The 22,670-nt window shown below is 41.8% G+C and overlaps 1 long non-coding RNA gene and 1 pseudogene across 1 annotated transcript in view; one reads left to right on the forward strand and one right to left on the reverse strand.

The window, feature by feature from the left end:
• LOC117195733 (uncharacterized) overlaps positions 1–22,670 on the reverse strand; it is a 58,264-nt gene that overhangs the window by 25,304 nt on the left and 10,290 nt on the right. The gene's annotated exons all lie outside the window — the stretch shown is intronic.
• LOC101286984 (intraflagellar transport protein 20 homolog) lies at positions 615–2,560 on the forward strand (annotated as a pseudogene).

A 22,670-nucleotide genomic window follows, 5' to 3' on the forward strand; every position in this document is an offset into this window, starting at 1 on the left:
TGTGGAAACACAAAAGAACCCGAATAGCCAAAGCAATCTTGAGAAAGAAAAGCGGAGCTGGAAGAATCAGGCTCCCTGACTTCAGACTATACTACAAAGCTACAATAATCAAGACAGTATGGTCCTGGCACAAAACCATAAATATAGATCAATGGAACAGGATAGAAAGCCCAGAGAGAAACCCATGCACATATGGTCACCTTATTTTTGATAAAGGAGGCAAAAATATACAATGGAGAAAGGACAGCCTCTTCAATAAGTGGTGCTGGAAAACTGGACAGCTACATGTAAAAGAATGAATTTAGAATACACCCTAACATCATACACAAAAATAATCTCAAAATGGATTAAAGACCTAAATGTAAGGCCTAACACTATAAAACTCTTAGAGGAAAACATAGGCAGAACACTCCATGACATAAATCTCAGCAAGATCCTTTTTGACCCACCTCCTAGAGAAATGGAAATAAAAACAAATATAAACAAATGGGACCTAATGAAACTTAAAAGCTTTTGCACAGCAAAGGAAACCATAAACAAGATGAAAAAGCAACCCTCAGAATGGGAGAAAAATATTTGCAAATGAAGCAACTGACAAAGGATTACTCTCCAAATTTACAAGCAGCTCATGCAGCTCAATATCAAAAAAATAACCCCATCCAAAAATGGGCAGAAGACCTAAATAGACATTTCTCCAAAGAAGATATACAGATTGCCAACAAACACATGAAAGAATGTTCAACATCATTAATTATTAGAGAAATGTAAATCAAAACTATAATGAGGTATCACCTCACACCAGTCAGAATGGCCATCATAAAAAAATCTCCAAACAATAAATGCTGGAGAGGGTGTGGAGAAAATGGAATCCTCTTGCACTGTTGGTGGGAATGTAAATTGGTACAGCCACTTGGAGAACAGTATGGAGGTTCCTTAAAAAACTATAAATAGAACTACCATATGACCCAGCAATCCCACTACTGGGTATATACCCTGAGAAAACCATAATTCAAAAAGAGTCATGTACCACAATGTTCATTGCACACTACTTACGATAGCCAGGACGTGGAAGCAAACTAAGTGTCCATTGACAGATGAATGGATAAAGAAGATGTGGCACATATATACAATGGAATATTACTCAGCCATAAAAAGAAACAAAATTGAGTTATTTGAGTGAGGTGGATGGACCTAGCATCTGTCATACAGAGTGGAGGAAATCAGAAAGAGAAAAAAATACCGTATTCTAACACATATATATGGAATCTTAAAAAAAAAAAAAATGGTACTGATGAACCTAGTTGCAGGGCAGGAGTAAAGATGTAGACATAGAATGGTTTTGAGGACACTGGGAGGGGGAAGGGTAAGCTGGGACGAAGTGAGAGAGTAGCATTAACATGTATACACTACCAAATGTAAAATAGATAGCTAGTGGGAAGCAGCCACATAGCACAGGGAGATCAGCTCAGTGCTTTGTGATGACCTATAGGGGTGGGATAAGGAGGATGGGAGGGAGGCTCAAGAGGGAGGGGATATGGGGACATATGTATGCATATGTCCCCATATCCCTGATTCACTTTGGTGTACAACAGAAACTAACACAGTATTGTGAAGCAATTATACTCCAATAAAGATGTATTAAAAAAAAATTCTTGTTTCCCAGCAGGCTCTGTGGTGTAAGAGCTAAAGTTGTCGGAAAGTGATGTTAGGGGTAAACAGGTCATGTAGCCTTGGCAGCGGCTGAGGCTGGTGGGCAGGGCTCCGGCTGCCGCCGACAGGAGAGAGGAGCTGCCTACCGCCGTCAGCCTGGGTTGCAGGCACAGCTGCTGCGGGGTGGACAGCCATGGCCAAGGACATCCTGGGTGAAGCAGGGCCGCACTTTGATGAGCTGAACAAGCTGCGGGTGTTGGACCCAGAGGTTACCCAGCAGATCATAGAGCTCAAGGAAGAGTGCAAGGACTTTGTGGACAAAATTGGCCAATTTCATAAAATAGTTGGTGGTTTAATTGAGCTTGTTGACCAACTTGCAAAAGCAGCAGAAAATGAGAGGATGGAGGCCATTGGTGCTCAGAACTTGCTCAAATCTACAGCAAAACAGAGAGAGAGAGAAAAAAAAAAAGAGAGAAGCCCAACAGCAGCAACTCCAGGCACTAATAGCAGAAAAGAAAATGCAGCTTGGAAGGTATCAGGTTGAGTATGAAGCTTTGTGTAAAGTAGAACCAGAACAAAATGAATTTATTGACCAATTTTTTTTTCAGAAATGAACTGAAAACTTCATTTTCTAGCAGAAGGGCAAAAAAAGAAAAGAAAAACTACAACCCCCAAACCAAAAAAACCTCTGTACCATTCCACTGACTTGACTAATGACACAAGTGTGTCGTGTGAGATGGTGTGTGAGGAATGCAGCAACTCTGAAGGCAATAAAACAAATCTGGGGAAGCTTGTTTCAGATGTCAGTGCCTATCTGCAGGCGAACACCCAGTGGCCATTGTGGTCCAGGTTCTCACCTCTTGCATTCTCAGTCTGAGCTGAGCAGCCTGTAAACTTTTTTTTTTTTTTTGTAAATTCACAAAGCCTTGGAAGGAAAAGCAATAATTATTTTTTTTTAAAAGAAGACATTTCTAATGGCACTGGTTGCATGAATGAATCAGGATAATCTTATTTCTGTAAGATGTGTTCACCACTCTGTGCTGCGTATTACACACTCCCTATGGAAATGTGTAAAATATGTCAAGACTGCTAGTTGCATGAATGAATCCGTATCATGTTTTTGTGTGGAACAGTGTTTCCCACTCTGTACTGCATGTTATACACTCTCCCAAGTCCTAGCCCGAGCCCAAGGCTGAATTTAAATCCAACAACAAACACCAACATGAATACAAACATGAACACGTACACAAACCAGACCCAACTCCAACACTGAATCATGACCTTATTCCTGCCCTAATCCTCATCCTAACCATAACATTTACCCCAAATTATAACCCTAAATCTGACTTTATCCTTATCCAACCCCAACCTTGACCCTCATTCTATAGGTCTTAAATTTCTATCTTGACCCTAACCCTCAAAAGTTGACCTTGATTTTAACCTTAATATTGTCATTGAAATTGAGCCTTGCCTGATTATCATGGTACTTTCAGACCTGTATTCTGTCTCTACTATATGACCTTTTCTATCACTGACTTTTTTTTTTTTTTTTTTTTGGCTGTATCGGGTCTTAGTTGCGGCACACAGGATCTTCGCTGTGGCATGTGGGATCACTTGTCTCTAATTGTGGTGCATGGGCTCAATAGTTGCCCCATGGCATGTGGGATCTTAGTTCCCCGACCAGGGGTCAAACCCATGTCCCCTGCACTGGAAGGTGGATTCTTAACCACTAGACCACCAGGGAAGTCCCTCTATCACTGACTTTTAATTTGACCATGACCTTAATCTCCTATATCTGTGGGGTTGTTTTGGACCATGAACTTTACCTTGATCTTGAACTTGAATCTGACTTTTACCTTGACCCTGAGAGTCGAAATACTGCCATTGACTCCTTCTTAATGGAAATTTGTCCTGACCTTGGTGTTTTGGTCTTGACCTTGAAGATGACCTTGACCTTTTTCAGATGCATATCATGTGTGAAACTTTGCAACTTTATTCCTTACTGACCAATAATTTGATCTTGATTTTTACCTTGAAGTTAACACTGACCATTTTTAATCTCTGTTCTGTCCTTTCGTTTCTTGCTTTTCTATTACAAATTGATTATTTCGAACCTTGCATTTGAATCTTGACATCTCCTTTGACCTCACTTTGTCCATATCCTTTGTCCTTTAACTTGATCTTCACACTGATTCACAATATATTCCAACCTTGATTATCATCCTATCAGTTTACACCACTGAAATCCAATTTGAACTTGACCTGTCCTTTAATACAACCTTTAATTTACCTAAAGGTGACCATTACCTTACCTTGAACTAGAGTTTGCACCAATTACCCTATATCCTGTCCTTGTCTATCTCCCTGACATTTCTATCGATGGATAATTGGACCCTGATCTTGACCTTGGCTTAACTTTGAATATTACCTTTAAAATCTTGAACTTGATTCCAAACAAATCCTGTCATTGTCTATCATCCTGTCCATTTTATCTCTAACTGAAAATTTGAACTTGACCATGATTTTTTTTTTTTTGACCATGATTTTTTAAAATTATTATTATTTTATTTTTGGCTGCATTGGGTCTTCATTGCTGTGCGTGGGCTTTCTCTGGTTGTGGCGAGTGGGGGCTACTCTTCGTTGCGGTGCGCAGGCTTCTCATTGTGGTGGCTTCTTTTGTTGTGGTGTATGGGCTCTAGGCGCACAGGCTTCAGTAGTTGTGGCACGTGGGCTCAGTAGTTGTAGTTTGCAGGCTCTAGAGTGCAGGCTCAGTAGTTGTGGCACATGGGCTTAGTTGCTCTGCAGCATGTGGGATCTTCCTGGACCAAGGCTCGAACCTGTGTCTCCTACATTGGCAGGTGGATCTTAACCACTGCACCACCAGGGAAACCGTTGACCATGATTTTTACCTTTTCCTTTACCTTCATTTTCATATTGACCCTTCATTAGAACATTTTCTGTCCCTAATTTTGATTCTATCATCCTGCCCATCTTCACCATCAACTGATAATATAATCTTGACCTTGAATTTGAACTTGATCTTGAACTTGATCTCACACTTGGTGTGACCAACTGCAAACCTTGAACCTTTTTAGAACTGTAAGAATATCATTTAAAAAAAAAAAGAATATCATTATGACCATTTCTTTCATTGATTGGGGATTTGACCTTGATCTTGGCATTAACATAATTTTGAACTTGAGATCCTGTCTCCTGCTATGTTTCAAATATTTGTGTCCCCTGAAAACTCATGTTAAAATTCTAATGCCCATTTTATGTGTATTAGGATGTGGGACCTTTGGGAGATAATTAGGTCAGGAGGGCAGAGCCCTAATGAATGAGATTAATGCCCTTATAAAAGAGGCCCAAGGGAATTCCCTGGCAGTCCAGTGGTTAGGACTCAGCATTTCCACTGCTGGGGGCACAAGTTCAATCCTGGTCAGGGAACTAAGATCCGCAAACTGCGTGGCACAGGCAAAAAAAAAAAAAAAAAAGGCCTGAGAAAGCCCCCTCACCCCTTCCACCATGTGAGGATATAAGAATTCTGCAACAAGGAAGAGGGTTCTCACCAGAACCCAACCATAGCACCCTTGTCTTGGATTTCTGGTGCCCAAATAAATTCATGTTGTTTATAAGCCACCCTGTCTGTGGTATTTTGTTATAGCAGCCTGAACAGACTAAGACATGTCCCTATCTTCCTGATAGTCTTCTTAATAACTGATAATTTGATTTCTCTTGACCTTCACCTTCACCTTTCCTTGACCTTGACCTTTTCAGACTAATATCCTATATCAGACTATATTTTCATATCTCTAACACTGACTATTTGAGCCAGGCTTATATTTTTACCTTGACCTTGACCTCACCTTGACCTTGACCCCTTTCAGGCCCATATCCTGTCCTTATCATGACAACTTTCTGTATCACTGAATGATTATTTTAATTTGACCTTAACCTTCACCTTTACATTGACTGATACAGACCAACTCCTGTCTTTCACAATCTTCAATGTTCGTTTCTACCCCGACTGAAAACTTAAACTTGAATTTGATCCTGAATATGAACTTGACCTGGCATTTTTCTTGACCTTTATCTATTCCAGTTTTGTGCTCTATTCCTATCATCCTGGCATTCTCTACGACTAATAATTTTCCTTTGACCTCAACTTAATACCTTTAACTTTGCCTTGACCCTTACTTTAAACAAATCCTGTCCACTATCTACTGTACTGATCCTTTCTATCACTAATTTTTAATATGACCTTGAGTTTGGCTTTTTATGATACTGAACTTGACCATGGCCTAATTTTGACCTTCACCCTTTTCAGAACCATAGTCTCTGTAGAAATATTATCCTCCCCATTTCTAATAATGAGTGAGAATTTGACCTTGATCTTGTTGACTTGACTTTGAAATTGACATAATCTTGAACTTGATATAAACACTAGTTGAATATATCGTGTCTCTGACTGTCTTCCTGAATTACTCTCTCTGTGACCAATAATTTGACCTTGGCCTGACACTGTGACCTGACTGTGAACTTGACTTTGCCATTTTTCACCCATGTTCCTCTTTTCACCTATGTCCTGTCCCTTCCAATTGTCTTGATCTTCTCTATTACTGACCAATAATTTGTCCTTGGCTTAAACCTCAACCTTGCTCTTGCCCTTGCCCTTTCCCTCGAACTTGATCTGGACTTGACCTTGACTCTTCTCAGACCCATACCCTGTATCCTGACAATTTTTATTACTGACTGATTATGTGACCTTGATCTGGGCTTTTACATTGACTCTGTTTCAGATCAAACCCTGCCATTGACCATCATCAATGTATATTTCTATCACTGACTAATAATTTGACCCTGACCTTGACCTTTTGAAGACCCATATACTGTCCTTGACTACCATCCTCATAATTTCTATCACTGCCTGAAATTTTTACTACAGTTGAGTTTGGCCTTGAATATCACCTTGAATTTGACCTCAGGTTGACCCTGGCCTCAATGCTTTTCAGGCTCTTATTCTGTGTTGGGTAAAGAACCTATACCACCACCTCTGCCACTCTCAGGTGCCACAGACCAAAAGTAGCAGTGAGGTCAGGACACGTGGACAGATGAAAGCCAGCACATGTGCAATTCAAGCAGGAGTCATCTTGGATGGTGGAAAGTCTATAGCCCATTATTCTGAATAGCCGAAGATTAGCATATCACCACCATTCTGGTGGCCCAATCTGGCTGCCAGGTCAGAAAATGCACCCCTACACATATCAGTATGCAATATCTACACCACAGGCTGACTTCCTGGAACTTCAACCTGGCCACTGGGACCCGCAACGGCCTCATCACTGAGACCTAGAACACTGTGGGCCATCTGGTCACCTCCTTATATGGAGTGGCAGGAAGGCCTGGATCCCCATGTGCCCCCACTCCAGACCCAGGCAAGGAGGGTACAGTCCAGGCCTTCAGAAGAGGACTTGGAAACATTTTAAGGAAGCTCATCAGATGACCCAATCCCATACATTCTACTCCTGGTCTCCTGGGACAGTCTTAGCTGGTGGGAGGGTCCCCCACATGCCAATCAACCCACCTGCACTATCCCAGGTAATACCTGAAGAGTGACAGTGGCCTCCCTCCCCTATGTGTAAGTAAATATATGGCGAATGTTTTCCCCTGCCACATTGGGCATACCAGAACAACCCTGCCATCATTGCCAGCCTCCTGAAACTCTGCCTCATGCCATAAAGGCCAGATTCAATTCCATTCCAGGGACACCCAGAGGTCTGGAGGAGACACATAAAGGCAAAAGCCAGTCAACTCCCAATAGCCATCTTGAGCAGGAATAGGCCTATTCCAGGTCCTTGCGTGGGGGCAAGAACTCTGCCACTTACCTGGCCTCATCCCAATTCCTCTCATAATCTTGGCCTGGGAAGGTTGAAGTGGCTGACTTGGGATAGTACCTCTTCTGAAGGGAGAACTAGAAAAAATTTCAACGTGTACATGTAGCAACCATGCCCCATGTGGTCTCGTGGCAGTGTTAGGGTACTCTTCTTGGGCCTCTGGCCATCTCCACAAAGGGGAACTTAGAAGAAATTTTAGGAAGCACATCCAGCAACTGAGTCCCATGAGGAGCCACAGCAGGGCCAAGCATTTGGAGAATTCACATTTCCTGATTTTAAAACTTATTACAAAGCTACAGTCATCAAAACAACGTGGTACTGGAATTTAAAAAGACATGTAGACCAATGGAATAGAATAGAGAGCTCAGAGATAAACTCTCACATATATGGTCAAGTGACTTTTAACAAGGGTGCCAAGGCCATTCAATAGTGAAAAGGATAGTCTTTTCAACAAATGGTGCTAGAAAATCTAGATCTCCACATGCAAAAGAATGAAGTTGAACCCTTACCTAACACCAAATACAAAAATTAACTCAAAATGGATCAAAGAACTAAACAGGAGACCTAAAATTATTAAGCTCTTAGAAGAAAACATAGTTGAAAATGTTCATGACATTATATTTAGCAATGATTTCTTGAATATGACACCAAAACATAAGCAACAAAAATTAAAATAGGTAAATTGGACTACATCAAAATTTTAAACTTTTGTGCATCAACGAATATAATCAATGGAGTGAAAATGCAACCCACAGAAAGAGAGAAATAGTTTCAAATCATATATTTGAGGACTTTAATATCCAGAATATATAAAGAACTCCTATAGCTCAGCAACAAAAAAAACCAAATAACTTGATTTAAATATGGACAAAAGACTTGAATAGACATTTCTCCAAAGATGATATTACAAATGACCAACAACCATATAAAAAGAAGCTCAACATTACTAATCATTAGGGAAATACAAATCAAAACCACAATGAGATATCTGCACACCCACTAGGATAGCTGCTATCAAAAAAAAAAAAAAAAAAGAACAGAAAATAACAAGTGTTCGTGAGGAAACAGAGATATTGGAACCTTCCCATACTGCTGGTAGGAAGGTAAAATAGTGCAGCCACTATGAAAAACAGTCTGGCAGTTTCTCAGAAAAATAAAAATATAATTACCATATGAGCCAGCAATTTCCCTTTGTGTATATGGCCAAAAGAATTAAATACAAGGTTTCAAAGAGATATTTGTACATCCACATTCATAGCAGCATTGCTCAAAATAGCCAAAAAGGAGAAGCAACCCAAGCGATTGATGAATGAATTAACAAATGTGGTATAGCCATACAATGGAATATTATTCAGCCTTAAAAATTAATGAAATTCTGACACACATTAAAACATGGGTAAAAACTTAAGACATTATATGTTATAGCAGGAAAAATAAGGCACAGACCAACATCAGAGAGACCTGAGACATCCAGTAGTAACCCACAGGGTCCTTTCTCAGTCTCACAGAACATATTTCATCTTCAGATCATGAATCACCAAAATTGTGTGAGACATCTTGGTCTCAGTGGAGCCACAGCCTCATCTGAGGAAGAGTTTGTAATGCCTTTCTGAGCACACCACCAAAGGCAGGTTGCATAACCGGTCTCAACAGTAGAAATCAAAGAACATAACTGAAACCAATTGCAAACCATCAATCTGTATGTTTTCTAAAACCAGTACTGATAAACTGCTAAGGCTTCACCCTCATGTTCTGCAGACCCTAGCACAGATCTATATCAATCACTAGCTAGCCACATTTCATTCCGTTTTTGCCAAGAGTCAGAACCAAGACACTGGTGTTTCAAAGATAAACCAGGGTTGAAACAGAGTACCTGAGATTAGACCTGTACATACATGGTCCAAGTCTCTGACTGTTAGTCAAGCATTTTGAATTACAAACCACACATTATCCTTCCTTCTGAATCATTCAACATTTATAAAACAAAAGAAGTAGAAAGATATTACTAATTATTTGTATCTTGCAATGAAGGATAGATACTGCTTGAAAGAAACATTTCAGTTTACCAAATACTGCAACACAGACTTATTCATAACCAAGTACAAACATGACAACTGGAAAGAAGAGTAAGGAAAATCTCTCCCAGCAGCCTCAGGAGCAGCGGATTAAATCTCCACAATCACTTTGATGTACCCTGCATCTGTGGAATACCTGAATAGACAATGAATCATCCCAAATTGAGGAGGTGGACTTTGAGAGCAAGATTTATTATTTTTTCCCCTTTTCCTCTTTTTGTGAGTGTGTATGTGTATGCTTCTGTGTGAAATTTTGTCTGTATAGCTTTGCTTTCACCATTTGTCCTAAGGTTCTATCCTTCCTTTTTTTTTTTTTTTTACTTTTTAAAAAAAAATTTTATTAATAATAATTTTTTTATTTTAATTACTTTATTTTATTTTACCTTACTCTATTTTCTTTTCTTTTATCCTCTTTCTTTCTTTCTACTTTTTCTCCCTTTTATTCTGAGCTGTGTGGATGAAAGGCTCTTGGTGCTCCAGCCAGGAGTCAGTGCTGTGCCTCTGAGGTGGGAGAGCCAACTTCAGGACACTAGTCCACAAGAGACCTCCCAGCTCCAAGTAATATCAAACTGCGAAAATCTCCCAGATATCTCCATCTCAACACCAACACCCAGCTTCACTCAACGACGAGCAAGCTACAGTGCTGGACACCCTATGCCAAACAACTAGCAAGACAGGAACACATTAGCAGAGAGGCTGCCTAAAATCATAATAAGGCCACAGACACCCCAAAACACACCACCAGACGTGGACCTGCCCACCAGAAAGACAAGATCCAGCCTCATCCACCAAAACACAGGCACTAGTCCCCCTCCACCAGGAAGCCTACACAACCCACTGAATCAACTTTAGCCACTGGGGACAGACACCAAAAACAATGGGAACTACAAACATGCAGCCTGCAAAAAGGAGACCCCAAACACAGTAAGATAAGCAAAATGAAAAGACAGAAAAACACACAGCAGATGAAGGAGCAATATAAAAACCCACCAGACCTAACAAATGAAGAGGAAATAGGCAGTCTACCTGAAAAAGAATTCAGAATAATGATAGTAAAGATGATCCAAAATCTTGGAAATAGAATAGAGAAAATGCAAGAAACATCTAACAAGGACCTAGAAGAACTAAAGATGAAACAAGCAACGATGAACAACACAATAAATGAAATTAAAAATACTCTAGAAGGGATCAATAGCAGAATAACTGAGGCAGAAGAACGGATAAGTGACCTGGAAGATAAAGTAGTGGAAATAACTACTGCAGAGCAGAATAAAGAAAAAAGAATGAAAAGAACTGAGGACAGTCTCAGAGACCTCCAGGACAACATTAAACGCACCAACATTTGAATTATAGGGGTTCCAGAAGAAGAAGAGAAAAAGAAAGGGACTGAGAAAATATTTGAAGAGATTATAGTTTAAAACGTCCCTAATATGGGAAAGGAAATAGTTAATCAACTCAAGGAAGCATAGAGAGTCCCATACAGGATAAATCCAAGGAGAAACACGCCAAGACACATAGTAATCAAACTGTCAAAAATTAAATACAAAGAAAACATATTAAAAGCAGCAAGGGACAAACAACAAATAACACATAAGGGAATCCCCATAAGGTTAACAGCTGATTTTTCAGCAGAAACTCTGCAAGTCAGAAGGGACTGGCAGGACATATTTAAAGTAATGAAGGAGAAAAACCTACAACCAAGATTACTCTACCCAGCAAGGATCTCATTCAGATTTGATGGAGAAACTAAAACCTTTACAGACAAGCAAAAGCTGAGAGAGTTCAGCACCACCAAACCAGCTTTACAACAAATGCTAAAGGATCTTCTCTAGGCAAGAAACACAAGAGAAGGAAAAGACCTACAATAACAAACCCAAAACAATTAAGAAAATGGGAATAGTAACATACATATCGATAATTACCTTAAATGTAAATGGATTAAATGCTCCCACCAAAAGATACAGACTGGCTGAATGGATACAAAAACAAGACCCATATATATGCTGTCTACAAGAGACCCACTTCAGACCTAGGGACACATACAGACAGAAAGTGAGGGGATGGAAAAAGATATTCCATGCAAATGGAAACCAAAAGAAAGCTGGAGTAGCAATTCTCATATCAGAAAAAATAGACTTTAAAATAAAGACTATTAGAAGAGACAAAGAAGGACACTACATAATGATCAAGGGATCGATCCAAGAAGAAGATATAACAATTGTAAATATTTATGCACCCAACATAGTAGCACCTCAATACATAAGGCAAATACTAACAGCCATAAAAGGGGAAATCGACAGTAACACATTCATAGTAGGGAGCTTTAACACCCCACTTTCACCAATGGACAGATCATCCAAAATGAAAATAAATAAGGAAACACAAGCTTTAAATGATACATTAAACAAGATGGACTTAATTGATATTTATAGGACACTCCATCCAAAAACAACAGAATACACATTTTTCTCAAGTGCTCATGGAACATTCTCCAGGATAGAGCATATCTTGGGTCACAAATCAAGCCTTGGTAAATTTAAGAAAATTGAAATTGTATCAAGTATCTTTTCCGACCACAACGCTATGAGACTAGATATCAATTACAGGAAAAGATCTGTAAAAAATACAAACACGGGCTTCCCTGGTGGTGCAGTGGTTGAGAGTCCGCCTGCCAATGCAGGCGACACGGGTTCGTGCCCCGGTCTGGGAGGATCCCACGTGCCGCCGAGCGGCTGTGCCCGTGAGCCGTGGCCGCTGAGCCTGCGCGTCCGGAGCCTCTGCTCCGCAATGGGAGAGGCCACAATGGTGAGAGGCCCGCATACCGCAAAAAAAAAAAAAAAATACAAACACATGGAGGCTAAACAATACACTATTTAATAACGAAGGGATCACTGAAGAAATCAAAGAGGAAATTAAAAAATACCTAGAAACAAATGACAATGGAGACACGATGACCCAAAACCTATGGGATGCAGCAAAAGTAGTTCTAAGAGGGAAGTTTATAGCAATACAAGCCCACCTTAAGAAACAGGAAACATCTCGAATAAACAACCTAAGCTTGCACCTAAAGCAATTAGAGAAATAAGAACAAAAAACCCCCAAAGTTAGCAGAAGGCAAGAAATAATAAAAATCAGATCAGAAATAAATGAAAAAGAAATGAAGGAAATGATAGAAAAGATCAATAAAACTAAAAGCTGGTTCTTTGAGAAGATAAACAAAATAGATAAACCATTAGCCAGACTCATCAAGAAAATAGGGAGAAGACTCAAATCAATAGAATTAGAAATGAAAACGGAGAAATAACAACTGACGCTGCAGAAATACAAAAGATCATGAGAGATTACTACAAGCAACTCTATGCCAATAAAATGGACAACCTGGAAGAAATGGACAAATTAGTAGAAATGCACAAACTGCTAAGACTGAATCAGGAAGAAATAGAAAATATGAACAGACGAATCACAAGCAATGAAATTGAAACTGTGATTTAAAATCTTCCAACAAACAAAAGCCCAGGACCAGATGGCTTCACAGGTGAATTCTATCAAACATTTAGAGAAGAGCTAACACCTATCCTTCTCAAACTCTTCCAAAATATAGCAGAGGGAGGAACACTCCCAAACTCATTCTACGAGGCCACCATCACCCTGATACCAAAACCAGAAAAGGATGTCACAAAGAAAGAAAACTACAGGCCAATATCACTGATGAACATAGATGCAAAAATCCTCAACAAAATACTAGCAAACAGAATCCAACAGCACATTAATAGCATCATACACCATGATCAAGTGGGGTTTATTCCAGGAATGCAAGGATTATTCAATATACGCAAATCAATCAATGTGATACACCATATTAACAAATTGAAGGAGAAAAACCATATGGTCATCTCAATAGATGCAGAGAAAGCTTTTGACAAAATTCAACACCATTTATGATTTAAAAAATCCAGAAAGTAGGCATAGAGGGAACTTTCCTCAACATAATAAAGGCCATATATGACAAACCCACAGCCAACATTGTCCTCAATGGTGAAAAATTGAAACCATTTCCACTAAGATCAGGAAGAAGACAAGGTTGCCCACTCTGAACACTATTATTCAACATAGTTTTGGAAGTTTTAGCCACAGTAATCAGAGAAGAAAAGGAAAGAAAAGGAATCCAAATCGGAAAAGAAGAAATAAAGCTGTCACTGTTTGCAGATGACATGATACTATACATAGAGAATCCTAAAGGTGCTACCAGAAAACTACTAGAGCCAATCAATGAACTTGGTAAAGTAGCAGGATACAAAATTAATGCACAGAAATCGCTGGCATTCCTATACACTAATGATGAAAAATCTGAAAGTGAAATTAAGAAAACACTCCCATTTACCATTGCAACAAAAAGATTAAAATATCTAGGAATAAACCTACCTAAGGAGACAAAAGACCTGTATGCAGAAAATTATAAGACACTGATGAAAGAAATTAAAGATGATACAAATAGATGGAGAGATATACCATGTTCTTGGATTGGAAGAATCAACATTGTGAAAATGACTCTACTACCCAAAGCAATCTACAGATTCAATGGAATCCCTATCAAACTACCACTGGCATTTTTCACAGAAATAGAACAAAAAATTTCACAGTTTGTATGGAAACACAAAAGACCCCGAATAGCCAAAGTAATCTTGAGAACGAAAAATGGAGCTGGAGGAATCAGGCTCCCTCACTTCAGACCATACTACAAAGCTACAGTAATCAAGACAGTATGGTACTGCCACAAAAACAGAAATATAGATCAATGGAACAGGATAGAAAGCCCAGAGATAAACCCACGCACATATGGTCATCTTATCTTTGATAAAGGAGGCAGGAATGTACAGTGGAGAAAAGAGAGCCTCTTCAATAAGTGGTGCTGGGAAAACTGGACAGGTACATGTATAAGTATGAGATTAGATCACTCCCTAACACCATACACAAAAATAAGCTCAAAATGGATTAAAGACCTAAATGTAAGGCCAGAAACTATCAAACTCTTAGAGGAAAACCTAGGCACTCTATGACATAAATCACAGCAGGATCCTTTTTGACCCAGCTCCTAGAGAAATGGAAATAAAAACAAATATAAACAAATGGGACCTAATGAAACTTCAAAGCTTTTGCACAGCAAAGGAAACCATAAACAAGACCAAAAGACAACCCTCAGAATGGGAGAAAATATTTGCAAATGAAGCAACTGACAAAGGATTAATCTCCAAAATTTACAAGCAGCTCATGCAGCTCAATAACAAAAAAACAAACAACCCAATCCAAAAATGGGCCGAAGACCTAAATAGACATTTCTCCAAAGAAGATATACAGACTGCCAACAAACACATAAAAGAATGCTCAACATCATTAATCATTAGAGAAATGCAAATCAAAACTACAATGAGATATCATCTCACACCAGTCAGAATGGCCATCATCAAAAAATCTAGAAACAATAAATGCTGGAGAGGGTGTGGAGAAAAGGGAACACTCTTGCACTGCTGGTGGGAATGTGAATTGGTACAGCCACTATGGAGAACAGTATGGAGGTTCCTTAAAAAACTACAAATAGAACTACCATATGACCCAGCAATCCCACTACTGGGCATATACCCTGAGAAAACCATAATTCAAAAAGAGTCATGTACCAAAATGTTCATTGCAGCTCTACTTACAATAGCCAGGAGATGGAAACAACCTAAGTGTCCATCATCGGATGAATGGATAAAGAAGATGTGGCACATATATACAATGGAATATTACTCAGCCATAAAAAGAAATGAAATTGAGCTATTTGTAATGAGGTGGATGGACCTAGAGTCTGTCATACAGAGTGAAGTAAGTCAGAAAGAGAAAGACAAATACCGTATGCTAACACATATATATGGAATTTAAGGGAAAAAAATGTCATGAAGAACCTAGCGGTAAGACAGGAATAACAACACAGACCTACTAGAGAATGGACTTGAGGATATGGGGAGGGGGAAGGGTAAGCTGTGACAAAGTGAGAGAGTGGCATGGACATATATACACTACCAACGTAAAATAGATAGCTAGTGGGAAGCAGCCGCATAGCATAGGGAGATCAGCTCAATGCTTTGTGACCACCTAGAGGGGCGGGATAGAGAGAGTGGGAGGGAGGGAGATGCAAGAGGGAATATATATGGGAACATATGTATATGTATAACTGATTCATTTTGTTATAAAGCAGAAACTAACACACCATTGTAAAGCAATTATACTCCAATAAAGATGTAAAAAAAAAACATGACAACTCTTTTACCTCCTTTCATTATTAAATATGAACTTTATGAAAAGTGTCGATAGACTGATGTAATGAAACAGTTAACTGATTATTAACAAAATCTGTTCTTTCTCTAGCCAGTCAGCTTTCCTCAGAAGAACAGCCTGTGGGGGTTTTAATTCATTCTCCCAATAAATTTGATCACTGATATCAGTTTAATAGTAAAATCAAATTTACTTTATTAATTATACCAGTATTACACCAAAATGTGGTTCACTATAAGTAAAGATTCTTACAAAATAAATCAGTTAAATTACAGTAGTATTTTTTCAGCCTTCTCAGCAAAATCAGTCTTTGTACATATGCTGTCATGGATCAGGGTATAAGTCACAGGTCAAGTCTCAGTTAATTATGGATTCCAGAGCTCTCATAGGCAGAACTATTGCCCTGTTTCATATACTTAACACCACTGAACTGTACACTTTAAAATTATTAGGATTATAAATTTTATGTTATGTGTATTTTTGAATAAATAAATAAATATTTTTCAAAACATTTTCAATTCCCCCTCCAGAGGAAGGGCACTGACTTGGGATGGGGAGAATGCCCTGAGAAGGTGCCCAGGGCCTGGCAGCATCCCACATGGGGCCCAGTTGTTGAATAAGCACCCCCCACACACAAATTTTTCTGTCTCCCTCCAGAGGAGGCAACTATCCAGAGCCATCCAGGGCGGCATCCTGTGCCAATATGGGACCCCACATGAGCACCATTCATCACGTTCACCTCACAGAAATGCCTTTCAATCCCCCTTTCATGGTGAGGACCAGCCAGTCACAGAGGTCTGGGGAGAAGGCCTTGGGCCTGACCAAAGTCCCAGGCAGGTCCTAATTGTTAGATATGCCTCCCAAAAGATTTTCAAATCACTCTTGAAAGGTGGACTGTACAAAAGGATAAAGGCCAGGGACTTCCCTAGTGACGCAGTGGATAAGAATCCGCCTGCCAATGCAGGGGACACAGGTTCGATCCCTGGTCCGGGAAGATTCCACATGCTGCAGAGCAACTAAGCCCACGCACCAAAACTACTGAGCCTGCGCTCTAGAGCCCGCGTGCCACAACTACTCAGCCCACATGCCGCAGCTTCTGAAGCCCGCGAGCCTAGAGCCCATACTCCACACAAGAGAAGCCACCACAATGAGAAGCCCGTGCACCACAATGAAGAGTAGCCACCGCTCACCACGACTAGAGAAAGCCCACGCGCAGCAACAAAGACCCAACGCAGCCAAAAATAAATAAAATTAAATCTTTAAAAAAAAAAAAAAGGATAAAGGCCAGACCGTACATGACAAGGGATCTCTGACTTACAAACTCTGCAGCAATTGGTCCAGAGAGTCAAGACTTGGTTGATGACTGCAGCTTCCCTAACACTTGCCCCCCAAAAGCCAAATATGCCCCCCAACCAATCGCATAGGACACCTGCTTGTCATCAGCCACCCCTGGCTTCCTCAAACCAACAGCCTCCAATGGGCACACCTGAGTCTTCCCTTCTCCACAATAAAATTCTCCCTCTCCACTGCCTGCCTTTGAGTCTCTGCCAAATGCAGCAGTGGCAGCTGACCCCCTGGCTCTAGCAAGCTCTGAATAAGCAGCCTCTGTTGTTCTCATTTGGGTGGTCTTTGATTACTTCCATACCTCTAGAATGGGCACATCAGCACAGGCCAGGAGCCCAGGAATGTGCCCAGAGCCAAACCTTTGCTCCCGATGGGCCCTGGTCATTGGGAACACCTCCTGAAAAGTCTTCTACGTCTCTCTCCTGAGACCTGGACCAGCCCAAACCAGACACTGAGGCCCAAGGAGTGTCCCGTGGGGGCCCAGTCACCAGATAAACCTCTCAAAATATTTCGTCTCCTTCCACAGTGAGGATCAGCTCAAACCAGTGAGGGAAATCCAGGAGGGTGCCTCTTGCTCCAGCCACAGCCCCACACAGGTCCTAGCAGTAGGAGGCAATACCAAAAAATCTTCCTAAATCCCATTCTGAAGGAGGGACCTGGCCCTGCCCAGTCAGGAGGCAGGAAAGTGTCCTGAGCTTGGCCACCTACTGCTTGGGCACTGGGCATCAGATGAACCTCCCAGAAACATTCAAAGTCTCCCTCCAGTGAAGGGACCTGGCTCAGGCCAGCTTGGGAGGTCCAGAGAGGGCATTCCTGGCCCAGCTATAGTCTCATATAGGGCCCATCGTTGGAAGTTCTCCCACAGAATATCCCTAAACCCCGTTCCTGTGGCAGGAACCAGCCTGGTTTGGACAGGGCAGCCAGGGAGGTTATTTCCAGCCCTGTTTCAGGCCTGCCTTGTGCCCAATTTTAGGAGGTACTCCCCAAAATCTTTCAAAGTTCCACTCTGGTTGCAGGGAACAGGCTAGGGCAGCCATGGAGGGGACCCAAGTCCCAAGCAGTCCTGGGTGGGCCCAGTTTGGGGGATGAGGTGGGGGAAGAGAGTGTAGGGGAAGTCAGGCAATTCCTGGCATCAAAGCATGAAATGTGCTGTATCCATCAAGCTAGGCCAAACCCCCCATGCTTCATGAAGGCTTGGGGAGTTGTCTTATGCGGCAGCTGCAGGAATGTCATGAACAACAACAAATATGACTCATGCCTGGTCCCTCTCCTGGCCTCCCTTGGAAATTTTGGGTGCAAATATTCACTCCAAGCAGCATCAGGACTCTACGCCGGCGAGCACCTTAGCTCAGCCCAAGAGGACCATTCACTGTCCAGACTGATATAGTGACCTCGCAGTGCTCTCCTCAGCCCCTCTCACAGTGTGACATGCTCTCGAGGTCCTGCTGCCACTTGTCAGGGTGGGGCCCTCCTCTCACACACCACACAGCGGGGATCTGAGAGCAAGAAAGACCCTGGGTGGGGGCGCCTGATGGATGGCCTGGAGCTCCCAGGGCCGTGAAGGGCAGTGCAGGTGACAACAGGGTGATCCCCCTGCCCCAGGGAGGGCTGAGCACAGGAGACACAAAGGGTCAGGGGTGACTCTAACTCACTGAAGCCACGTCAGAGACAGCAGAAGCAGGGATAGGGTGGTGAGAGGGGGTGCATGTGGCCCTCAGGCATAGCAGGAAGAGCAGCCCCAATGTCCACGTACTCTGGGGCATCCTAGGCCCTACCCAGGAGAGCACAGAGTCACTGCACAGAGTCACTTGGAGGCACCAAGCAGAGAGCATCCATCAGAGGCATCCATCAGAGGCATCTATTATAGGGCACTCATTGTCTTGAAAGCCCCAAGGAGGGACATAACTGCAATCAACCCCCAGGAGTGCGGGTGGTCAACGTACGACCTGGAGCCCATGGGGAATTTACTGCAGCCAAGCCTGGTGTGGCCTCTCAGGGCTATTGGAGAGAGACTTGAAAATGTTTTCAGGGGCACCTCCAGCAAGTGGGCACCACAACATTCCTGTGGTGGTGGGGAAGGTGGGTAGCCTTAAAAATTCTAAAAAGCTGAGATGACCTCAGTAGTAGTGTTTGTTGCCTTGAAATGCAAAGCCCTGGGTGTTGGTGTGCACCCCATGAACAAGCAGCACTTCTTGCCATCTAGCACCTCTTTAATGGTGGCTGCTGAACCAGTTGAAGGGGGCCATGCAGCCCTGTAATTAGAGACCATATGATGCTGTCCAGGTCATATCAACTTCAAGAGAAACGCACAATATGAGACTTGTGAGTTTAAGTTTTATTCAGGACTTAAATTACTGAGTAATTTCTATAGGACTGAGACTGATGACTATAACCCAGGAGACAGCCACTCAATAACTCTGAGTAAACTGCTCCAAAGAGGTAGGGAAGGACCAGTATATATATATACTGGATGGATGGCTGCCATCACAAAGTACCACAAACTGGGACTTCCCTGGTGGCACAGTGGTTAAGACTCCATGCTCCCAATGCAGGGGGCCCAGGTTCGATCCCTGGTCAGGGAACTAGATCCCACATGTGTGCCAAAACTGAGAGTTTGCGTGCCACAACTAAGGAGCCTGTGTGCCACAACTAAGGAGCCAGTGAGCCGCAACTAAGGAGCCAGCAAGCTGCAACTAAGAAGCCCTCACGCCGCAACTAAAGGAGCCCACCTGCTGCAACTAAAGAGCCCATGTGGCACAACTAAGAGCCGGTGAGCGGCAACTACACAGCCGGCGAGCCGCAACTAAGCAGGTGGTGAGCCAAAACTAAGGAGCCCGCCTGCCACAACTAAGACTCAACACAACCAAATAAATAAATAAATATTTTTAAAATAAATAAATAAGGAGCCAAGCATATTTAAGAAACAAAACAGGGACTTCCCACGTGGTGCAGTGTTTAAGAATCTGCCTGCCAATGCAGGGGACACAGGTTCAAGCCCTGGTCTGGGAAGATCCCACATGCCACGGAACAACTAAGCCCGTGTGCCACAACTACTGAGCCTGCATGCCACAACTACTGAAGCCCGTGTGCCTAGAGCCCATGCTCCGCAACAACAGAAGCCACCCTAATGAGAAGTCCACTCACCACAACGAAGAGTTGCCCCCGCTCGCCGCAACTAGAGAAAGCCTGCGTGCAGCAACAGAGACCCAACGCAGCCAAAAATAAATAAATAAATTTATAAAAAGAAAAAAAATTACCACAAACTGTGTGGCTTAAAAGAACAGAACTTTATTCTTTCACAGTTCTGGAGGCCAGAAGTCTGAAACCAAGCTGTCAACAGGGCTGTGCTCCCTACACAGGCTCCGAGGGAAAATCCTTCCTTGTTTCTTCCAGCTTCTGGTATTCACTGGCATTCCTTGGCTTGTGGCTGCATCACTCTGCCTCCATCTTTACATGGCCTAATCCTCTTCTCTTCTCTGTGTATCTCTAATACTTGTCATTGGATTTAGGGCCTACCCTAAAGATCAAGGTGATCTCATCTCAAGATCCTTGTGTTAATTATATCTGCAAAGACCCTTTTTCTAAATAAGGTCACATTCACAGGTTCCAGGGATTGGGACTTGGACATATCTCTTAGTGGAAGTACGGGGAGAGCACCATTCAGCCCATTACGGGGTGCTTGGCAAAGTAATATATCCATTAAACCATGCCAGTTTACCTGATCAGCAAGCACATGTGTGAGGCAGAAGGGGACAGGGGAGTTTGAATGCTGTCAATGGTTAAAAGAAAAAAATTACACACTTTATTCCAGTAGAATTTGTAGAAACTAGCTCACAGTCACATTCTGAGAAGTAACGCCTTATTTCACGTTAAGCACACAAAGATCAAGGCATTTTTTGTGGAAATGTGCTAAGTTAAACAGTGCTCTCCAAACAAAGTTCTCCTTTTAGGTTAAAGAAAATCACAGTGCAGCTAAGCAACACTGAAACAAGCTCAGAGTCACATAGTGCAAAAAAAAAAATATTGTGTTATTTCAGCTTAGAATAAATGAAGAAGAATCAATGCATTGAGAAAATGTGCTGTATTAGACTTCTCTTGAGAAAGAAAACCAGTAAGATGTATGCATGTAAAGATAGATCCATACCTATCTACACAGATGATACATACATACATACAAACAGAGAGAGAGAGAGATTGACTGATGTTGAGGTATTAGTTCACATGATTGTGGAGGTTGACAGGTACAAAATCTGCAGGGCAGTCTGGCAGGCGGAAGACTCAGGGAAGAGTTGATGTTGTAGCTTGAGTCCAAAGGCAGTCTGGAGACAGAATTCCTTCTTCCCTGGGGGAGGTCAGTCTTTTTTCTCTTAAGTCCTTCAACTGATTGGATGCGGCCCACTCACATTATGGAGGATAGTCTACTTTACTTGAAGTCCACTGATCTAAATGTTAATTACATCTAAAAAATATCTTCCCAGCAACGTCTAAACTAGTGTTTGACCAAATATCTAGTTATCGTAGCCTAGCCAGGTTGACCCATGAAATTATGCATCACACATGCTCTGAGTTATAAAGAGCCCACAAAACTAAAATATTATTTTGACTTAGAGACTTAGAACAAATGAAGATGAACCAATGTATTATTTGTGAAAAGGAAGAGTCACACAATCATGCAAAACTAACATCAAATTAGAACAAATGAAAATGACCGTAATTGTAATTGTGAAAATGAACATGCAGCCACACTCAGAGGGTCGTGGAGAAGTCGCCTGGGCACAGCTACAGTCCTACATGGACGCTGATAGTCAAAGGAGCCACCAAAAAATATTTCTAAGTCCCCCTCCAGTAGCAGCAGCCAGCACAGGCCAGCCTGTGATAACCTGGGAAGGTGCCCTGGGCTTAGTGGCAGTGCAGGTAGGGCCCAATTGCTGGATAGGCTTCCCCCAAATTTTTCTAAGTCTCCCACTGGAGGCTAGGACTGGCCCAGGTTATGCAGGAAAGCCTAAGAAGGGAGTCCCAGGCCTGGCCATAGTCTTGCATGGGGCCTGAATATGTGGAGAATCTCCCAGAAAGGTTTTTAAAGAGGGAAACTGGTGAAGGGCATTCTGGGTTCATCTCCAGCCCTGTGTCAGACAAAAATTTTTCTAGGTCACCCTCCCAACCAGGGAGGCTCTAGGAGGGTATCCTGGGTCTGCCCACAGCTGAAACTAAGGACAATTATTCATAATAGCCAAAAGATGAAAACAGCCCAACTGTCCATCAACTAATGAATGGAAAAACTAAATGCAGTCCATCCATACAATGGAATATTATTCAGCCATAAAAAGGAATGAAGTACTGATTCATGCTACAATGTAAGTGAGCCTTGAAATCATTACACTAAGCAGTGATGGTT

Source organism: Orcinus orca, chromosome 3 (assembly GCF_937001465.1).
Source record: "Orcinus orca chromosome 3, mOrcOrc1.1, whole genome shotgun sequence".
NCBI classification, from domain to species: domain Eukaryota; kingdom Metazoa; phylum Chordata; class Mammalia; order Artiodactyla; family Delphinidae; genus Orcinus; species Orcinus orca.